Source organism: Hemitrygon akajei, chromosome 7 (genome assembly GCF_048418815.1).
Source record: "Hemitrygon akajei chromosome 7, sHemAka1.3, whole genome shotgun sequence".
NCBI classification, from domain to species: domain Eukaryota; kingdom Metazoa; phylum Chordata; class Chondrichthyes; order Myliobatiformes; family Dasyatidae; genus Hemitrygon; species Hemitrygon akajei.
This window is the reverse complement of record NC_133130.1, coordinates 17,329,602-17,344,437: the sequence shown is the minus strand read 5'-3', so window position 1 is coordinate 17,344,437 and position 14,836 is coordinate 17,329,602. Positions and strand designations below refer to the sequence as shown.

At 42.1% G+C, this 14,836-nt stretch overlaps 1 protein-coding gene across 1 annotated transcript in view; it reads left to right on the top strand.

The window, feature by feature from the left end:
* The window catches only part of vta1 (vesicle (multivesicular body) trafficking 1), a 302,456-nt gene that overhangs the window by 119,213 nt on the left and 168,407 nt on the right, over positions 1 to 14,836 (top strand). The gene's annotated exons all lie outside the window — the stretch shown is intronic.

The window sequence follows — 14,836 nt, the reverse complement described above, 5'->3', positions numbered from 1 at the left end:
CAAATTAGACCTCACCAACATCTTATACTAATTCAACATAACATTTTAACTCCTGTACTAAATATATTGATTTATGAAGGTTAATCTGTCAAAAGCTTATGAACCTCATCCATTTTTTAAAGTTACATTTGGTTAAGTAGAGCTTGCAACAGAGAATTATAGTAGATGTTCACAGTAAGTTGGGTTTTTTCGGAATGTAGAGTAAAGAGCAAGGAAGTACAATGGGAAACTACAACTTTACCTCTGCTACAGAAGGGCATTTAAACTGTGATAGATTGCAGCTGAACTATGGACATTGCATTTTATAATAAGAAAGTAGAGTGGAAATATAATTCAAAGCTGCCCAAAAAATGTCACTGTATATGACCAGCTCCATCTTGTATAATTCAGGAGACGCCCATATATTTTCAGAATTTATCCATATAGATAGGTTAGGCATAAAATATTTAATATTTAATTTGTTTCTTTGTGGTTAAATCTACATTTGTAAATTTATCTGCCTGAAAGTAAATTAATTAGCAATCACAACAAATTCTTGAAATGACATTGCCTCATATATTTTCAAGAACCAAAGTTGGGGTTATTGTCATCTGCACAAGTACATGTATACACAGTTGCAATGAAAAACTTACTTGCAGCAGCATCACACACAGTTACAAAGCATCAGATAGCAGCATTAATGAGACAAATATAAATTAAACATAATTTTTACAAAAAAGAACACAACTAGAACAAAGCAAAAACAAAGTCCATTGTAATGCTTCATAAGCACAAGAGATTCTGCAGATGCTGGAAATCCAGAGCAACACAAACAGAATTCTGGAGGAACTGTGCGGATCAGACAATATCTGTAGAGAGAAGTAATACTACCTGACCTGCGGAGTCCCTCAAGCATTTTGTGTGTGTTGACCATTGTAATTCAGAGTAATTAAACTGGTCAGAGTGTTGCTAAACTGTTAGTGATTAGGGTTGTACCAGTTAGTTCAAGAACCAAATGGTGGAAAGGGAGTAGATGTTCTTGAACCTGTGGTGTGGGACTTCAGTTTTAATTGAAAATCCTTCATACATTATCTAATTTTTATTGCTCGTTTTGCTGTATCACTTCTCTATTAAATCTTAACCTCTCTGTTTTGAATGACAATGCAATATAGAAAGGGTTGCTGGTAACATCATTGAATGCATTATAAATAGCATTGAGGACTTGTCACTAGGGCAGCAGGCTGTTTACTGTGCTGTTTACTGTACTGTTAACTGTTTACTTTTTATCTGTGCTGCACGTTACATGGACTTTGAATTATATTTTATTAACTACTTGTAGTAATATTTTGTTTTATGTGCTGTGTGTGATATATGTACTGAAGATGCACCATGGACCAGGGGAATGCTATTTAATTTGGTTGTATATATGTACAGTAAGATGACAATAAACTTGAACTTGAACTTCAATTCAGTGTGATAAATTGTGAGAAGACATTGCATAAATAAAAAAAAGTCAATTTTGTTGTTATGTGCATAACCTGTGTACACGTATGTACATCTTCATCATCATAAGATGTAGGAGCAGAATTAGGCCATTTGGCCCTTTGAGTCTGCTCCACCGTTTCATCATGGATGATCCATTTTCCTTCTCAGCTCCAATCTCCTGCCTTCTCCCTGTATCCCTTCATGAACTGACTAATCAAGAATCTTGTCATCTCTGCCTTAAGTATACCCATTGACTTGGCCTCCATAGCCGCTAATGGCAACAACTTCCACAGATTCACCACTCTCTGGCTAAAGAAATTCCTCCTCATCTCTTCATCTAGAAGGACACCCCTCTATTCTGAGGCTGCGTCTTCTGGTCTTAGACTCCCCCATCATAGGAAACGTCCTTTCCACGTCCACTCTATCAAGGCCTTTCACCATTCAATACATTTCAATGAAGTCACCCCTCATTCTTCTCAATTCCAGTAAATACAGGCCCAGAGCATTCAAACACTCTATCTATGACAAGCCATTCAATCCTGGAATCATTTTCGTGAACCTCATTTGAACCCTCTTCAGTTTCAGCACATTCTTTCTAGGATAAGGGGCCCAAAATTGCTCACAATACTTCAAGTAAGGCCTCACCAAAGCTTTATAAAGCCTCAAAATTACATCCTTGCTTTTATATTCTAGTCCTCTTGAATTGAATGCTCACATTGCATTTGCCTTCCACAGCACTGCCTCAACCTGCAAAGTTACCCTTACAGAATCCTGCATGAGGACTCCCGTCCCTTTGCACCTCAGATTTTTAAAATTTTCTCTCCATTTGAGAAATAGTCTACCCTTTTATTTCTTGTACGAAAGTGCATGTTCATAGACTTCTTGACACTGTATTCCATTCTAGCACTTCTTTGCCCATTCTCCTAATCTGTCTGAGTCCTTCTGCATCCTCTCTAATTCCTAAAAGCTACCTGCCCGTCCACCTATCTTCGTATTGTCCACAAACCTGCCACAAAGCCATCAATTCCGACATAAGAAGCAGTCCCAACACAGATCCCTGTGGAAAACCATTAGTCATGGGCAGCCAACCAGAAAAGGTTCCCTTTATTCCTAATCTTTGCCTCTTGCCAATCAGCCACTGCTTTATCCATGCTAGTATCTTTTGTGTAATACCATGGGCTCTTAACTTGTTAAGCAACCTCGTGTGGCACCATGTCAAAGGCCTTCTGAAAATCCAAGTATACAATATCCACCGATTCTCCATTGTCTATCCTGCTTGTTATTTCGTCGCAGAATTGCAAAAGATTTGTCAGGCAAGATTTTCCTTTAAGGAAACCATGCTGACTACGGCCTATTTTATCATGTGCTTCCAAAGACCCCTAAACCACATCCTTAACAGTCAACTCCCATCATCTTACCAACTACTGAGGTCAGACTAACTGGTATAAAATTTTCTTTCTTGTGCCTCTTTCCCTTCTTGAAGAATGAAGTGACATTTGCAATTGTCCAGTCCTCTGGAACCATGCCAGAATCAATTGATTCTTGAAAGATCATTGCTAATCCTTCCACAATCTCTTCAGCCATCACTTTCAGAATCATTTGCCTTTCTGAGACACCACTCCTTGAAGATGTCCTGGATACACTGTAGGCTAGTACCCGAGATGGAGCCAACTAAATTTACAACCCTCTGCAGCTTCTTTTGGTCCTGTGCAGTAGCCTTGGGCAGTGCATTGGGCAGTGCCCCCCCCCCCCCCACTATACCAGACAGTGGTGCAACCTGTCAGAATGCTTTCCACAGTACATTTATAGAAGTTTTTGAGTGTATTTGTTGACATACCAAATCTCTTCAAACTCTTAATGAAGTATAGTTGCTGTCTTGTCTTCTTTATAACTGCACTGATATGTTGGGACCAGTTTAGATCCTCAGAGATCTTGACACCCAAGGACTTGAAACAGCTCAATCTTTCCACTTCTGATCCCTTTATGAGGATTGGTATGTGTTCCTTTGTCTTACCCTTCCTGAAGTCCACAATCAGCTCTTTCATCTTACTGACTTTGAGTGCCAGATTGTTGCTGCAAGACCACTCCACTAATTGGCTTATCTCACTCCTGTACACCCTCTTGTCACCATTTGAGATTCTACCAACAAAGGTTATATCATCAGCAAATTTATAGATGATATTTGAGCTATGCCTAGCCACATAGTCATGGGTATAGAGAGGGTAGAGCAGTGGGCTAAACACACACCCCTGAGGTGCACCAGTGTTAATCATGAGTAAGGAGGAGATGTTATCACCAATCCGTACAGGCTGTGGTCTTCCAATTAGAAAGTCAAGGATCCAATTACAGAAGGAGGTACAGAGGCCCAGGTTCTGTAAATTCGCAATCAGGATTGTGGAAATGATGGTATTAAATGCTGAACTATAGTCGATGAACAGCATCGTGATGTAGGTGTTTGTGTTGTTCAGGTGGTCTAAAGCCATGTGAAGAGCCATTGAGATTGTATCTGCCATTGACCTATTGTAGCGATAGGCAAATTGCAGTGGATCCAGGTCCTTGCTGAGGCAGGAGTTCAGTCTTGTCATGACCAACCTCTCAAAGCATTTCATCACTGTAGTTGTAAATGCTACCAGGCAATAGTCATTAAGGCAGCCCACATTAATTTTCTTGGTCACTGGTATAAGTGTTGCCTATTTGAAGCAAGTGGAAACTTCCACCCATAGCAGTGAGAGGTTGAAAATGTCCTTGAATATTTCCGCTAGTTGATTGGCACAGGTTTTCACCCTCACTTCCTGCGTGGAATCCTACGAGGATGAGTCCATACACAGTCGGTATTGTTTTTGTCAGCTTTAAGCAGCGATAGCTCATTTAAATGCATTAAGACTGTACTGTACAGTACAGTTGACTGTACTGACCTTGGAAGGAGGTGTGATTTTTAGCTGTATCAGGCTGAAATGAGAATATTTAATCGTATCCATTGAGAGTTCTGCTGCTACCCGAGTCGCTCCTAGGCACCCGGGCTTTTCCTTCTCAAAATTCAGGGCAAATTCAATCATACTATGTTCACTTTCCCCCAAGTTTAACCTTAAACTTTAACCTTAAACTCTCTAATCAATTCTGGTTTATTGCACAACATCCAATCCAGAATAGCTGATCCTCTAGTGGGCTTAACCAAGAGCTGCTCTTCTTGTAGCCATTCTAGAAATTCCCCCTCTTGGGATTGAGCACCAACCTGATTTTCCCAATACCCCATAACTATTGTAACATTGCCCTTTTGGCATGCATTTTATGTAGATCACATCTTCACTGCTGTTTAGGGGGTCTGTATATAACTCTTATCAGGGTCTTTTTACCCTTGCAGTTCCTGTTCCCACAATGATTCAACACTTTCCAACTGTATGTCACCTTTTTCTAATGATTTTATTTCATTTTTTTATCAACAATACCATGCCATCCCTCTGCCTTCCTGCCTGTTCTTTTGATACAAAATGTACGCTTGGACATTAAGCTCCCAGCTATAATCTTCTTTAAGCCATGATTCAGCGATGCCTGCAGGGTCATACATACCAGTCTGTAGCGTCACTACAAGTTAATCTGCCTTGTTCTCTGTACTGCACAATTCAAATATAATACCTTCAGAATGCTGGAAGAACTCAGCAGACCTGGCAGCATGTAATCACCATTGCAGTCCTCTTCACCTCCTTTTTCTTCTGAGCCACAACACCAGACTCAGTGCCAGAGTCCCGGTTACTGCAGCTCTCCCTGGTAGGTCATCCCCCTCAACAGTGTCTGAAGTGGTATACTTATTATCAATTGGAATGGCCACAGGGATAATCTGCATGGCTACTCATTTCCCTTCCTTCTCCTGGTAGTCACCTAGTTACCTGCCTTCTGTAACCTAGGGTGACTGCCTCCCTGTAGCTCCCGTCTGTCACCTCCTCATCCTCCCCTATGAGCCGAAGGTCATTGAGCTGTAGCTCAGTGCACCTGGTGGAGTGGACGTCGTCTTCGGATTCCGATGGACAACCTGGTGCAGATGTGATTATTGAGAGACTGGAGGTCAAAACACTGCCCCTGGAGCCATTCTCACTGCACTACTATGACCTAAGATGAAAAAGAGAAACTTAGAAGATAATTACCACGCCCAAGTCTGATGAGCCAAAACCACTCCATGCACTGGACCACTTGCACTTAGGTACAGTGCTGTAAGATGTGGGTGATGATGGTCTCTGTGACCATGATTGTTCTTGGCAAATGTTTCTACCAAGCCGTTTGCCATCCCCTTCTTCTAGCTAGTGTCTTTACAAGACAGGTTACCCCAGCCATTATCAATGCTGTTCAGAGATTGTCTGCCTGACGTCAGTGGTCGCATAGCCGGGACTTGTAATATGCACCAGCTGCTCATACGACCATCCACCATCTGTCCCCATGGCTTCACTTGATCCTGATCGGGGGCTAAGTGGGAGCTACACCTTACACAAGGGTAACTTGCAGGCTAGTGGAGGGAAAGAGTGCCTTGCACCTCCTTTGGTAGAGATGTATCTCCACATGTATGGACAGGTGCAATGAAAAATTGACTTACAGCAGTATCGCAGACACATACATCAGATCAGCAGCATTCACAGAAAAAACATAAACATAAATTATGCATGATTCTTACAAGAAAGAACACAATTAGAACAAAGCAATAATGAAGGAAATGCAAAGTGATTGGAGTGATTAAGTTTGATTAGATTCGATTCATTTATCACATGTTGAAGCTTCTTTTGGTCAGTGTCAACCATAGATGTTGTGTCCTAGCTCTCTGGATATGCAAGCCAGGGCAGTACAATATGAAGAGTAAGTTGTTTCCCATGTAGCAGGCTCTCCTCTCTCCACACAGATAAGCGATGAATCCAAAGGAATGGCAGAGAACGTTACAGCTTGGCACCAGTGGCACGCAGGAGTTTCTAGTCAGCTTTGAACTCAAAATAGGACTGTCTTGGGGACTCCAACTCTGGATTTTTCCCTTGGGGTTTACTCTTGAAACCTTCCCCATGGGTGGCTACAGCAGAAGTTCGAGTTCAGAGTTTTCCTTCTCCTAGTTAAGCTGCCAACCACGGCTGATGAGCCCATCTGCCCAAAGCAAATTTTTTAAGGCACCAGTAACGTGCCTTTGCCCCCTTTTCCTGTCAGTAGAAATGGTTCTGTCGGGCTTAGTAGCTAAGTCCAGGAGCTGGACTTGGTTGTCAAAGTCTATTTGAGACGCAGTCCATTGGGGGCATTTAATAGGTAATAGGAGCTTGTCCCCATTATCAACCCCAGGTTGTAACAACCTTAAGGAATCACATATATATCAAAACATACAGTGAAATAAGTCATTAGCATTAGTAACCACCAGGGCCTAAGGAAAGTACTGGGGCAGCCCACCAGTGTCGCCACACATTCTGGTGTCAACATACAGTAGCATACACAAAATGTTTAGCAGAGCAGTACTCAGGCAGCATACAACGAGCAACAACAACAATGATACCAAGACAAAACAACAACAGCAAAATAAGCTCCTTTCCCACTCTCCCACCCACACGCTTAAAGAACCAAATGGTTGAAGGGAAGTTGTAGTTCTCAAACCTGGCGGTGTAGGACTTCAGGAATGTGGGTAAACAGTAATTTTGTTGAAGTGTTCTGAGATTAAATGAAAAGATATATTAGATAGAAATAGTTATGGAAATTTGGAGGGCATAGCTTAAAAATTGAAGCCAGACTCTTTCAAGTGCAAGCCTAAGAACTGTTTCTTTCAATAAGTGATGGTGGAAATTTAGAACTTGCCTTGGAAAATGCCAGTTGATGCCAGGATCTCTGTGCATATTCCGTGACTGATTTGTCAAACTCTTCAGATATACTGAACACCGACACAATGCTTTTGCAGAGAGTTCCTCACAGCAGCATCTCAGCTCAACCAGGAGAGGCAGCATGTTACCCCTGTTACTCCTATAAATTGATATAATAATAATAATCATGAGTTTCACAGGAATGAGAATTGGGAGCATTTATATTTGATTGGGGCAATTGGGAGGCTAATTTTTGAAACTATTTGGATAGTATCTGGTTGCTTCATTATAGGAAGGATATGGAAGCATTAGAGAGGTGCACAGGTGATTTACCAGGATGCCACTTGGATTAGGGGTGATGACTTATGAAAATAGGGTATGTGAGTTCAGGCTTTTTCTCTTTGGAGCAAAGAAGGTTGAGAGGTGAATTGATAGAGTTGTACAAGATGATAAAGAGGCATAGAATTAGTGGATAGCCAGAAACGACTTCACAGGGCCGGTATGGCTAATATGACCATAATTTTAAGGCGATTGGAGCAAGTTATGGGGAGATGTAAAAGTATGTTGTTTACACACAGTGTGGTGTGTGCATGGGGCGTACTGCCAGGAGTGGTGCTAGAGACAACTACATAAGGAACATTTAAATAACTCTTAGATATGAGATGTGAGAAGAACCCTGTGCAAGGTCAACCCATGGAAGGCTGCTGGACCAGACAACGCTCCTGGTAGAGTGCTCAGAGGATGTGCAGACCAGCTAGCAGATGTTCTCACTGACATCTTCAACACCTCCCTGAGCAGCACCACCGTTCCAACGTGTTTCAAGACCGCCACCATCGTCCCCGTGCCGAAGAAGTCTTCAATGTCCTGCCTAAATGACTACCGTCCCGTTGCACTCACATCCATCATCATGAAGTGTTTCGAGAGGCTCGTAATGAGGCATAAGACCCTGCTGCCCCCCTCACTGGACCCCCTGCAGTTTGCGTACCGTCCCAACTGCTCAACAGACGACGCCATTGTCATTACCCTCCATCTGGCCCTAACCCACCTGGACAAAAAAGACACACACGTTCGGATGCTGTTCATAGACTTCAGTTCAGCATTCAACACAATCATCCCTCAGAAACTGATTGGAAAGCTGAGCCTACTGGGCCTGAACACCTCCCTCTACAACTGGATCCTAGACTTCCTGACTGGGAGACCTCAGTCAGTCCGGATCAGGAGCAGCATCTCCAACACACTGAGCACGGGGGCTCCCCAGGGTTGCGTGCTTAGTCCACTGCTGTTCACTCTGCTGATCCACGACTGTGCTGCAACACACAGCTCAAACCACATCATCAAGTTCGCCGATGACATGACTGTGGTGGGTCTCATCAGCAAGAACGACGAGTCAGCTTACAGAGAGGAGGTGGAGCGGCTAATGGACTGGTGCAGAGCCAACAAACTGTCTCTGAATGTTAACAAAACAAAAGAGATGGTTGTTGACTTCAGGAGGGCACGGAGCGACCACTCCCCGCTGAACATCAACGGCTCCTCGGTAGAGATTGTTAAGAGCACCAGATTTCTTGGTGTTCACCTGGCAGAGAATCTCACCTGGTCCCTCAACACCAGCTCCATAGCAATGAAAGCCCGGCAGTGTCTCTACTTTCTGCAAAGGCTGAGGAAAGTCCATCTCCCACCTCCATCCTCATCACATTCTACAGGGGTTGTATTGAGAGCATCCTGAGCAGCTGTATCACTGCCTGGTTCGGAAATTGCACTATCTCGGATCGCAAGACCCTGCAGCGGATAGTGAGGTCAGCTGAGATCATCATCGAGGTCTCTCTTCCCGCCATCACGGACATTTACACTACACGCTGCATCCACAAAGCAAACAGCATTAAGAAGGACCGCACGCACCCCTCATACAAATTCTTCTGCCTCCTGCCATCTGGGAAAAGGCACCGAAGCATTCGGGCTCTCACTACCAGGCTATGTAACAGTTTCTTCCCCCAAGCTATCAGACTCCTCAATACCCAGGGCCTGGACTGACGCCTTACTGCCTTATTGTCCTGTTTATTATTTATTGTAATGCCTGCACTGTTTTGTGCACTTTATGCAGTCCTGGGTAGGCCTGTAGTCTAGTGTAGTTGTCTTCTTTTTCTCTGTGTTGTTTTTTACGTAGTTCAGTCTAGTTTTTGTAATGTGTCATGTAACACCATGGTCCTGAAAAATGTTGTTTCATTTTTACTATGTATTGTACCAGCAGTTATGGTTGAAATGACAATAAAAGTGACTTGACTTGACTTGACTGATATAAGCACATGGATAACAGAAAGATGGAAGGCTGTGTAGGAGGGAGGGGTTAGGTTGATCCTTAACCTTTCAAGTAGGTTAAAAGGTCAGCAAAACATGATTGTGTGAACTTATAGGATTTGGGTGACAGGGACAAAATCATGGATTCTTCTCTCTGCAGATCAAGTCACTGCACCTTCTCTCTGTAAGCTGTCTCGTCGTTCTTGCTGATGAGACCCACCACAGTCTTGTCATCGGTGAACTTGATGATGTGGTTCGAGCTGTTTGTTGCAGCACAGTCATGTGTGCCAAGGGGCCAGTTCTATGCTGTAATGCTCCATGTTCTATGCTCTAATCAACTGTAATCTTTGGAAAGTTGAGGGATAAGAGAGATGGGATTTGGATTCAACTATGTGCATAAGTGAATACAGATAGGAAAGTGTGATTTGGATCAATACAAAGATATCTATATCCAGTTGGAATACTAGTTTAGGTGTTAGGGAGTTTTGTATTTCTTTAGGCAGAGGGCAGTGAACCTGGGGAATTCATTGCCACAGATGATTGTGGAGACCAGTTCATTGGGTATATTTAAAGCAGAGCTTAATAGGATCTTGATGAGTAAGAATGTCAAGGAGAAGACAAAAGAATGGGGTTGAGAGGGATAATGAATCAGCCATAATGGAGCTGTCTTGATGGACTGAATGACCTAATTCTGCTTCTATGCCTCATGATCATATGGAAACAGGCCATACAGCCAGCCTAATAACTTATCTGCGATATATTAATCCTAGAGAAGAATGAGGACTCAAGAGATGAAAATATTTAATAATCACACAAAATGTGGTGAATATTTGAGCTAGGTATTATGGAAAATATATAAAGCTGACGTTATCAGTTATTTTGATTTGACTAAGTTGCGGATATTTTATCAGTTATTTTGATTTGACTAAGTTGCGGATATTCATTTCAATATCAAGATACAGGGAGGTGATCTAAATATTCGGTCTAGAAAACTTGAGTCAAAGTTCAAATAAATTTATTATCAAAGTACGAATATTCCACCATATACTGCCTTGAAATTCATTTTCTTCCAAGCATTTACAGGAAAATATAGAAATACAATAGAATTTCTGAAAATCTCTAAATAATAAAGGCTGACAAACAATCAATGCACAAAAGAAGACAAACCATGCAAGTAATTCAAAAAACTAAATTGTCCTGAGTTTTAGAGTCCTTGAAGGCGAGACTGTAGGTTGTGGAGTCAACACAGGGTTGAGGTGAGTGAGTAAGGGGTTTGTATGTTCTCCCTGTGACCGTGTAGGTTTCCTCTGCATGCTCTGATTTCCTTCCACAGTCCAAAGACGTAACGGTTGATAGTTTAATTGGCCTATGAAAATTGTCCTGTGAGTAGGCTAGGATTAAATTGAAGGATTGTTGGGCAGTGTAGCTCGAAGGGACAAAAAAGCCTATTTTGCGCTGTATCTCAATAATAAGTTTTCCATGTTAGTTGAGGAGCTTGATGGCTTAAGGTATCAACTATTCCTGAACCTGGTGGTGTGAGTCCTGCAGCTCCTGTACCTCCTGTGTGATGGTAGTGAGAAGTGAGCGTAGCCTGGATGATGGGGGTTCTTGATGATGGATACTGCTTTCTCCTTGTGGTGGGAAGAGCTTTGCATGTAATGGTCTGGGCTGTACGCTGCACTTTTTGTTGCACATTAATGCAACTGGTCAGGATCTCTCCACTGTGCATCTGTAAAAGTTTGTCAAAGTTTTAGGTAGCATGCTGAGTCTGTGCAAACAATTAAGTCAAGTCACTTTTATTGTCATTTCGACCATAACTGCTGGTACAGTGCATAGTAAAAATGAGACAATGTTTTTCAGGACCATGGTGTTACATGACACAGTACAAAAACTAGACTGAACTACATAAAAAAACAACACAGATAAGCTACAATAGACTACAGACCTACACAGGACTGCATAAAGTGCACAAAACAGTGCAGGCATTTACAATAAATAATAAACAGGACTATAGGGCAAGGTGTCAGTCCAGGCTTAGGGTATTCAGGAGTCTGATAGCTTGGGGGAAGAAACTGTTACATAGTCTGGTCGTGAGAGCCCGAATGCTTCGGAGCCTTTTCCCAGATGGCAGGAGGGAGAAGAGATTGTATGAGGGGTGCATGGGGCCCTTCATAATGCTGTTTGCTTTGCGGATGCAGCGTGTAGTGTAAATGTCCGTGATGGCTGGAAGAGAGAAAATAAGAAGCACTGTCATGCCTTCTTTGTTATGGCGCTTACATGTTGATCCCTGGGACAGATCCTCTGATATGGTAATGTCAAGGGAAGTTAAAGTTACTGAACCTCTTCACCTCTGATGCTCTAACGGGGACTGGCTCATGTACACCAGGAGATATTGTTTTGTATTGAAGAAAGGTGACATTTAATAGATTTCAGGTAAATTGTCGTGGAGCATGTTGTCAGGAAGACTGCAAGTAATTTTCCCAAGCTAGCATTTAAACACCCTGCTGATTAAAAATGGACATCGTATTTCATTTCTCCTCTTTCAAATCAAAGTTGAGTTTATTGTCGAATACACAAGTATATGTATGCACAGGTGCATTGAAAAATGCACTCACAGCAACGTCATAGTCACAGCAGTGGTGGTTCTTGGTTCTGACCCTGTGATTCTCTCCCAGTAATCCACGCTCTCCCAGTAATCCACTCTATGTAATGAACAATCTGCTGCTGGAGGAAATCAGTAGGTTGAGCAACGTTTCAGGTTGAAAACCTGAATCCAGACTTTAAAATTGTAGTATTAGTTTAGAATTAAAATTATCTGCTTTTAGTTCAGAACATCCAAATGCAGTGCCCTCCTCAGAGTGTCTCCCTCCAATTGGGAACTAAAGCTAACTGCTTTTCTTTCAAACAACAACACACACAAAATGCTGGTGGAACACAGCAGGCCAGGCAGCATCTATAGGGAGAAACGCTGTCAATGTTTCGGGCTGAGACCCTTCATCTTCTCCCTATAGATGCTGCCTGGCCTGCTGTGTTCCACCAGCATTTTGTGTGTGGTGTTGTTTGAATTTCCAGTATCTGCAGGTTTCCTCGTGTTTGCTTTTCTTTCAGTTGTCTTAGTTCTGGGCTAAGTCAAAGTAAAATTATTGTCAAAGTATGTGGCTATTACTACATACTACCTTGTGATTTATTTTCTTGTAGGCATTTACAAGAAAATAAAGAAATAAAATAAAATTTATGAAGAACTCTACATAACAATAACTGACAAACGACCAATGTGCAAAAGAAGAAAAGTTATGCAAATATGAAAAAGTTATATTCTGAGCATGAGTTGTAGAATCAGTTCAGATTTGTGGTGATTGAAGTTATTCACGCTGGCTTAGGAGCCTGATGATTGAAGGGTAATAACTGTTCCAGAACCTGCTGGTGTGGGACCTAAGGCTCCTGTATCTCCTGACCAGTGATGGTGATGAGAAGATGGCATGGCCTGGATGGTGGGGGTCCTTTATGATGGATGCTGCTTTCTTGTGTAATTGCTTTCAATGGTGGGCCTATGATGGACTAGGCTCTATCCACCACTTTCTGTGGACTTTTCTGTTCCTGGGCATGGATGTTTCCATACCAGGCTCAATGGCAGTGGTAGTTTTTATTGGAAAAAAACCCTGTTTGTCTTCCATCACTATGAGTCTCTCTTTTTCTGCAAATTAACCTGAAACCGGGAATTCACAGATCTATGCTGTAAAATCAGCAAATGTATTAATCGTGTGGTTAACATTTTTTCCACTCTCACAGCTTCATGCACGTGTGTAGCTCACTGTTCCCTAGAAATGACCAAGTTTGGATGGAAGCATCATGTTCCAGGTAGAATGCAATAGCAGCTGCCAATGAAAGAAATCATTCAACATTTACACAAGGAAGATAGTTATGTTTTCATTTAGCCTCCATTACTCAGAGAGGAACTTGGCCATGAAAAGAAAAAAAAGTAAAGTTCTGCAGCTTCAATGAAATGTTGACCACAAACATCTTTATATAGTGCTATTTTGTGAAAGAGTCCTGAGAGGCACAAGCAAAACCTTCTTAATTCAGAGCCTGGTTAACTTGCAAGAATAAGTTGCAAGATAGTTGACTGACATGACTAATAAAAGTAGTAGAAAGGGTAGAAGCAGTAGAGATTCTGCAGAGGCTGGAAATCCAGAGCAACACACACAAAATGCTGGAGGAACTCAGTAGGTCAGTCCTGATGTAAGGTCTCAGCCCGAAACGTCGGCTCTTTATTCTTCTGCATAGCTGTCGTTCGGTCTACTGAGTTCCTCCAGCATTTTGTTTCTGTTGCTCTGGTTTGTGTTGCATCTGCGGAATCTCTTATTATTTGTTGCTTCACAGCTTTCCCTCTGTTTTGTTGTATTTTTTGCCGTATGCTGCTCTGGGGCAACACCTACCTATGATCACTTTTTACTAATGACGGCTTTGTTCCGAGAATTGTGTTTTACCCTAGTCAGCTTTGTGCAGCGGTATGTGTTCTGGATAGTAGCTTGAGGGTGAAATGAGTTCAAATGTACCTGCACAAATATTCTGAGCAACTGACCTCTGGCAAAAAAAAAGCTATTCATTCTTTTCTGTTTGTTCTTTAAATGTAGTCAGTGAAGTCACTTCTGTCCGTCTCTACTCACTATGGGGAGATCCAGGCGGACTTCTGTGGTTTATTACGCTCCCCCCACTGTTTGGTTTGGTTGGCAGCTCAAAGACGCTGATGCAGCAATAATGAAGTTGTATATGTCCAAATCAGGATTATGTGTTGCCTGCGGTAACAGCTTACTGCTCTTACCTATTTTTACTAGTTAAAGTTACGTCGATGGAAGTTGCAAACAAAGTAATCTTGGTGAATTGCTGTTATATATTCTGTGGGTATATAATCTGCAGAGTCAGAATCTGACTAAGATGGCATGAAATACGTGGCTTTGCACAGCAGACCAGTGCAAAGTCATATAATTACCATAAATTATAAAATAAATAATGCAAAAAAGGGAGGTTGTTTTCATGGACCATTCAGAAATCTGATGATGGAAGGGAAAAAGCTGTTTCTGAATCATTGAGTGTGGGTCTTCAGGCTCCTGTCCTTCTCCTCATTGGTAGTAATGTGTAAAGGACACGGTGAGAGTCCTAAGTGATGGGAGCTGCCTGAGGCATCATATACTACTATCATGGCATTATAGAACATAGACTGTTGCAGCACAGTTCAGGCCCTTCAGCCCATGATGTCAACCTTTTTAACC